Source organism: Bactrocera oleae, chromosome 5, assembly GCF_042242935.1.
Source record: "Bactrocera oleae isolate idBacOlea1 chromosome 5, idBacOlea1, whole genome shotgun sequence".
NCBI lineage: Eukaryota > Metazoa > Arthropoda > Insecta > Diptera > Tephritidae > Bactrocera > Bactrocera oleae.
This window is the reverse complement of record NC_091539.1, coordinates 46,022,358-46,030,457: the sequence shown is the minus strand read 5'-3', so window position 1 is coordinate 46,030,457 and position 8,100 is coordinate 46,022,358. Positions and strand designations below refer to the sequence as shown.

General features: G+C 33.9%; 1 long non-coding RNA gene across 1 annotated transcript; it reads right to left on the bottom strand.

Annotated features, from left to right (window-relative positions):
- Positions 1 to 315: 315 nt before the first annotated feature.
- On the bottom strand, positions 316 to 5,758 carry LOC106616083 (uncharacterized). Its single transcript, XR_001330666.3, has 3 exons — positions 3,651 to 5,758; positions 3,520 to 3,602; positions 316 to 3,456 (listed from the first exon to the last, which is right to left on the bottom strand). It is a non-coding gene; the product is annotated as an uncharacterized lncRNA (long non-coding RNA).
- Positions 5,759 to 8,100: the final 2,342 nt, after the last annotated feature.

Sequence of the window (8,100 nt, the reverse complement as noted above, 5' to 3'; positions counted from 1 at the left end):
AATTTAGTAGCAATAAAAGAAATTTAAATTTTAAAAATTACAAAAAAAAATTTTTTGAATTGCTAATGTAATTAAAAAACAAATTACACTCGGCCGAAGAAATTCGAAATTCAATAAGGGCATTGAAAAGCAAAAACAAAAGCATTAATGTAACACTCTTTATGTGCTTGTACGTTGCTGTATGTAAAATGTATTTGTATTTGTTTTTTACCAATCAGAATTGTTGCTATAAATAATAAAAAAAGAAATAAATAAAAATTCTAGGAAGCGAAACGACTAAAAAACAGTTATAGTAACTCTATATTTGAATTTCTGTTTTCTTGTTTACCGTTTCAATTTGTTTCCCAATTTTTTTGTATTTGTTTTGTTTTATGTTTGGTTCAATCTATATATAAAAGAATTTTTTATACAAATATATGTATAACCGATTTCTGAATATTGAAGCAACAATAAGATAATTATTTAAGTAAATCGATTAAGCGTTTTAACGTATACAAAATTTGTTTTTATTTCGCGAAACTTATCACCGAACAACTTAACGTAATTCACTCGAAAAAGTGTTGCAAGTAGAATGAGTAAGTAACTCCATAAGGAATAGGCGTTCTTTGCTGAGGTTCCCCACACACTACGTGAGGAGTTACGGAAAGGGGAAAGGATCATTTACCGAAAAAACCTCTTGAAACGTTTGATACAAAACGATTCAAGAAACTTGTTCTGCTTCCCAGGAATAACTTAACACAGTTAGTGAGATTTTATACAGCTGACTGCAGGCTAAGGTAATCTGGACAGCTTGGGTTACTAGTCTACGGATCTGTGACCAAAGAGAGAGACATCAGAGCACATTTCCTTGAAGCATACAGGCCTCCCTAATTTTACATCCTGTAATATTACTTTGTCCTTTTCCCAGGAGGTGCTGGCTAGCGACTTGAGGATTTTGTTGCGACCCTGTACTTTGGCATTAATCGCGATCGTATGTGAATTTCAACGCCATCGACTGTGATATTAAGAAACAGTCTGCACTCCTTTATCCAGCGCTATGCATTTAGTGGGGGAGAGTGTCAGGCTCCTTTCAGAAAAGAAGCGAGAAAGATCGGTGAGATAGCTGTTTACTTTCGAATATATGCCATCGATTCCGTTGCCTGACGTCAGTATTGTACAATCATCTGCTTATGAAGGAGTTTAAATAGTAGCGGGGGGCGGACATCACCCTGCGGAACCCTCAGTATAATTCTTTTTAAATTAAAATTTTGATTTAGATTTAGTGCGGATGGTTGCCGACCACTCAGATAGTTCATGAAAACTTGACAATCCCCTGACCTTCCAAGCGGAAATTTTGTAGAGAGCGGTTAAAAATATTCGATTGGCTTGAAGAAAACGAAGGGTGTGAATGTAGCTAAATTTAGTTGACCTCTTAGTTTTATTTGTATGTTATGTACATTTTCCAAATGTGATGTGTAATCAAATGAGCAGTTAAATATATATTTTTTCCCAGCATTGTAAATTAAATTCTATAGACATTTATTATAATGAAACAAAAAATAAAAGTATTAATTTAGTGCTTCAAATATATTTAATTGCACAAAATTTATGTCTAATAACTCTTTACATTCAGATTCACACCCTAATAAACCAACATATGAGCTAACAAGTATTAAACAAAACATTACTACTAGTCACTCTGTACTTCGGATAATTTACTTAAAAAATTATCTTCTACAACACCCTGCTATAATTTTATAGCCAGATATTTCAAAGCACTTTATTTATTAGAAACATAGTAAATGTGGCATACAATTAAAACATTATTTTATTGAAACTTTTTGCAATTTGACAAGCATTAATTTAAGTAAAAATAAATTTCTAAAGAACAAGACATATTGCAAGTTAAGAGAATTTTTTTAGTAGGAGTGCTGGCAACACCATATGTATGCGAAATCCACCAATTGGAATTGGAAAAACAAATGTTCCGAGGCGGTCAGTCTTCTGTCAAATTTCTTATTAGTCAGTAGTCGGTTGTTGATTTTTCCTTGGCGGTGCAGCTCCACCAGTCGTAAACAGAATTTCCACCAAAACATAGCGTGTGGTCAAAGTAGATAGCTCCCAGAATAGAAAGAGCATCCATCGCGTAAAGTTTTTAGTATAATTTACATAAAAATCACGTACCAATTGCGCTTTTCCGTAAGTGAACAAGTGAAATTTCACTTTGCATGTGGTGGGTGAAGAAGCGCCCCGCGTGAGTGTGTGTATGTGCAACAAATTTCGAGTGCATCATATTTAGCAAATAAAGGAAATTTAAGTGCAATTTTGTTTTTTTTTTTATACGGTTTTTAGTGATTTGTTTTGAGTTTTTGGTGTGTTTATGGGGTTTCATATTAAATTGTTGCGTCGGGCAATTGGAAATTGAAACCAAAACAATCCCCCCCGCAGGTGGCGGTGGGTAGCCACAAATGATAGATGATTTTCGGTGTGGGCGATTTGCAGGTTGTGCATTCAAGGTGCCGGCGCAAAACAGTGTTTTTGCAGCGTGTGTCACATCTTTTAGGAGGCGTACCTAACAGATTGTTTGAAGAATTTCGAGAAGAGATATGCAAATAATTTGAGGTAAGACATCGACTTTTGTTATTTCGTTTAGTAGACTTATGAATGTTTTCCCAAAAATGCACTTAATTGCATATAGATATTAACCTTTAAGAAACGTTTCATTGCAATAATAACAATTTGAAAAAATTATAAATAAAGCAAAGCAACTGCGCTGAAAAAAAAATTAAAAAGCAATAAAGAATGTACAATGTCAGTGACGGCCAGCAGCAGCGAAAGCAGCGCCAGTGTAAACTCATGCCCGAAACAACGGAAACGGAACACGTGGAAGCATTGGGCAGCTGTAGCAAACAATGCAGCTCCCTAGGGAGGTGCGGCATGGCGTTTTTAAATGCAAAACACTTGCGGGTCTGTCAACCTTAGTGGCGGCCTGCATTTTCCAAAATGCAAAGTAGAGTAGAAATAATGCTGAAATTCGGGGAGCGCCAAAGTTTACGTTGTTAGGCAACGCTTTTTGTTGTGGTCGTCATATTGTTTGGCTACTGTGCTGTTTTTATTCAATTTTGTGGTTTTTCGCCGAAATTTGGCGCAATATTTCGCTTGGCTACCTACCAGTAGATAGGTAGGAACAAATAAAATTTGTACGGCACTGTCGCTAATTGTGGTAGGCACTCCTTAATGCAGCGCGAAGTTAAAGTGCGGCTTTATTTGTGGCTTGTGCATGCGCTCTTCATTCCCTCAAAAGTAAATGTGACACGTCAGTTGCTCCTACATTTGCTCTTTTCTATTTTGTTTTTTATGTTATTATTTGTGCCGCTTCTATATTCTGCAGCTACAGCACTTATTATGCTGGTTTTGTTGTTTTGGCCGACTTCGTCGCCTTCCATTACTTGATTCATTAGCATATTCTCGCCGATGCTGCAGAAGAAACGCACGAAAGAATTGAATTAAAAACACAAATAAAAAAGTAAAAGAAATTACCTGGCAAGTGGCGCGCGTTAATATGATTCTGTCGCAGTTCAATGCCCCCATCGCGTGCTTATGTACCTATTCGCAGTTGTATACTTTGAAATATTATTATTGGTTTTTTTTTTGTTTATCGTTTATCATACTTATTCGTGGGCCACAGGCGCTGGAATCATGATTGAACGCAATGTTTGTTGTTCTTTTTTTGCAATTTTGCACGCTAATGACTGCAAAGTATGCGCTTGGGATCCAGCAAACAACCAACAGTTTGGTAGGCTCACGGGCATATGTTAGCCCGTGAGTGTTGCGCGCATTTGCTGTTTTGATTTTACCACTGTCTCTTGCCAACTAAAGTTCAACAGTCGATAAATTGTGACCTGTTAACGATAGCTTCTGTCGGCTGTCAAGCCGCAGTCAATAATTGAAGAAAAATGAACAACAAAAAACGTGAACTTCGTTTACACTTAAGCTATAATACTCTTCACAAATAAAAAAGGTTTTCCAAAATATTACAGCTATATGCAATAGTAGTCCGATCTAAAACAAAATGGCGAATTATAGTTGCCTTAGCCAATAAACCATGTCAAATTTCGTGAAGATATCTTGTCAAAAAAAAAAGTTGTTCATACAAGAACTTGATTTTGATTCGTGGCCTGATATCGGCGGTTTCGACAACTGAGCAGCTTCAAACTTAATATATCCTGTTCAGGGTATAAAAAGAAAGAATTAATAAAGTGTTTTGCACGAAAAGTAAATTATCATAATAAAATGTTTTTTTTTTCTATATTTAATTTCTGCTAAAACTGCTTGAAATTCAAGTACATGCTAATTTTTATTATTATTTTCAATTGTACAGGTTTTTTCATGCCCTTTAAGACTTCAGAAAACAATTTTTCTATTTCCGTTATACTCTCTGACATTCAATAATAACTTAAGAATATATTCGTATGGTATTCCAAGCGCTTATTTATTTTAAATACTTAAATAAACAAAAAAGACATTTCAACTAAGCGCAGCTCAGTAATTTTTAAGCCCATCACTCTCTAAATATAGATAGATAAGAAACGACAACAATTGAAGAAATATGCAAATTGAATACACTTGAAGTCTATCTGTAGGCAATATTTGTTGTTGGGTATCTATGTGTATACCTATTTGAGCGACAGTGTAAGTATGTAATAAAGTCGTGCTTTGAAAATTAGCACGTTTAGCCGCTACATGCTACTCTCCTCGTATCTTCATTAGCTTACAACAGTTTCTGTCGTTTTGTATAACAGTTTTCTCATAATATTTTTATTTATTGTGTACACATGCTCGTGTCATTGTGTCGCCTAGTCAAGAAAAAGCTTTACTGTATGTACTTAGTGTACGTCGACCTTCAAATACTTCTGCTCTTTATTCCGAGTGTTTTATAGTTTAGCAGAAAAATACATATAGCATGTTGTTTATGTAGAATAAATCTAAATCCATTTGAGAAACTTATCTAATTACGAATTTCGACATCAAGTAACGGTAAATGAGCTATCATTTCAAAAAGATTAGCTCCAAGTCCTTCACTAGCTTGATGAGGGTTATGGATTTTGATATCCGGTATGTCCAGATTCAATGCGAGACTTATGCTCCTAAATAATATCTGTTGAGAGAGGATGGATTTTAAGTGGATTTTTATCCACTTGTGAATTTGAAAATATCTATTTATTGTTTTGCTTACCGATGCACATACATACATACATATGTACTTGTATATTTGAGAATATTCTCCGAAAATTTTAAGTTGATTCTGCTTCGGTTTCGGTAGTTTCGGAAATATGAGCGTTCTTTTAAAAAAATTTTAACTTAGTGTAATCGGCTCCCAAAGGCGTTTTTCTCAACACGCCGTTTTCAACGCCGAAAATTTTCTCAATCGATCGACTTGAAATTTTCCCACGATCTTCTTAGATGTATTTGTTAGATAATGATTGAAGAAATAAGATTTTTGTTAATATTTTCGATTTTTTATGCTTTGAAGTGTAAGATTTTACACCAAAAATTAAATATTTTTAGGGGGAAGCCGCCATTTTGACAAAAATCAAGAGTTTGACTAGTTCTCCGATCATTACCTGTATTCATCTATTATAATAATAATAATTTTGAAGTTTCGAATTTGAGTTAATTTTAAGCAGAAAAATTTTCCTCGCCGCCGGACACCTTTTTTCGGAGATCCTCCTGGAGATTGGCTACGGGATCAAGGCAATCCAAAACTTTTCAAAATAAATCGTCAATTATTAAAGTTTAACATTAATTTTTGCAAATCTGCTTAATATTTTTTTGAAAAAACTAAAAGTCCTAGTTTATCAAAAAATTTATTTTAATTAAAATTAATTCAGAAGATTGCAACTTAATTCTTTACGCTAATTCGACTTATATAATATTTTAAGAAAGATAACTTCCTGAATGGGTTCGTTATTCTTTTTTAGAAAACAGTGCCGAGTGAAGTACAGCTTTGTACAGCATGTGACCAGTAAAATAGAAATACTACCATATTGCTGGTTATACTTTTTCGTAATATCCAACTAACCGTTGAGACGTTTTGAGTCACTTTTTGCTTCTATAATTGTATTCTTAGCGAGTTTTGGTATTTACATAAAAATAAATATAAATTATTCTAAATCACGTACATGCCCATATCTCTAAAACAAAAACACTTCAAATTTGTTAAAATACAAAAATAATAAAACAGAAAAAAGTTAACCGAAGCAATGAGGTATAATAAATACCCTTCACAGGTGCATTTCTTAGGGAATAAAAGGGTGAAAAAGATCTTTATCTTGATTTTAATCGGTCAGCTTTTGGCAACTATATGCTATAGTGGTCCGATCGCAACAATTTGTTCGGAGATTGTAGCGTTTCATGTCACATTTCGTGAAGATATCTTAGCAAATCCAAAATTTTTCCATATAAGAACTTGATTTTGATAGTTCAAACGGAAACGTTTATAGCGCTTCTATTTCAGTGAATATCGGTTGTATATATATGTAAAAAAAATTTTAGGTTAAGCGGTTTTGTGTTATACCAACTATATTATTAGCCCTTATCGCTTTATGATTAACATAATATCTGTGGTCTCCAGGTAAAGTAGCCTACGTCGAAGCCACGAATAACGCTAAAGCGTGTTACGTATAAAGTCTGCTTAGAAGATTTATATTTTCAAATAAAATTCTTAGGGCCGTTTTATGAATGTCTGGTTAACAGTTAACTTCTGATTAACTTAACCGCAAGAAGGAGTCTTGGCCAAGGAGTTTTGGTTGAGTTAACCAGAACTTAACAGACATATAGTTGTTAACCAGACATTGAGAAAGTGACCGTTAGAGTTTATTTTTCAATTACAACTTTTTTACCAAAATTGAATAGCTCAAAATTTAAAGCACTCTGTATTAATTTTTATAACGATATATGCGACTTAAGCCTCTTTTCCATACCAACATATATTGTTTGATAGGCCTTTTTCAGAACTGAAGATGCACATACTTCAAGTCCGCATCGCTTGAAATTCATGTAAGTGTAAAGTGTTCAACACTTATTGAAACTATTGAGCAATTAATTAACCCGCTTCATTTCACTTGAGTGACACCTTTCACTTACAAAGCAATTTGCGAAATACGCTAACCTCAAATTACGTACTGCAATTTGATCGAAAAATTGTTGTATACTCGTATATTTGTTTGTTTTCATTGTAATTAGTTGGATATCTACAGTCTGTCAGATAAGCACCTAAATATTTATCTAATCAAGTCAATTTAACAGATAAAAGAGTCATTTAATCAAAATGAATGATAATTTCAAAATGCGCCTAGTTTAGCAATTGTGGGCCATGACCACGCCTACTTCTATGTAGCATTTTATTCCGCAATAAATATTATATTTAAACCAAATTCAGGGTCATAATTAAATCCATAAAAAAACTAAAATCATCTCTTTTGCGTTCTCTATTCGACGTCGGCTTTGCAAAAGGCTCAAGTTTTTTGGTATGAGTTTAGCATTGATACGCTTTATACCCAAAATATTAACTCAAATGGTTGAGTCGATTCATAAAAGATGTTGAGATCTCCTGCTTTCTCTCTGATGCCAACAAGAATATTTTCAAGCACTGTTTCTTTATTATTTTCCATGTTATCGTCATTAACCGAGGGGAATGGATGACTCGTATGAGGCAAGTTTTAGATGACTCCACGACCTTTACTGAATGCTTTGTGCCACTCAAATACTTGTGTTCGTAATACCATAAATTAGAGTCCCCAACACACCTCGGAAACATTTTCAACGATTTCGTAGCCGTGAATCCAGTAGAAACACCAAATTTCATGAATTGGTTGTTCAATTATTTTTCCATGGTAAAAGTCTCCAAAACTTTGCCAAACATACACTAATTGACGTTTAGACGAATATAAAAACGTAAGAATCTAGTATCCATTCAAAAACAGCTTAAAAAATTTGTAGCGTACCTTAAATAGGAGCAGAAGAGTGATTAGACATCTATATACGAGTATATATTTTATAGACTATTGTATATTCATCCGCTTACTTTTTAATAAAAAGTAATTGAAGCTATATGTGTTA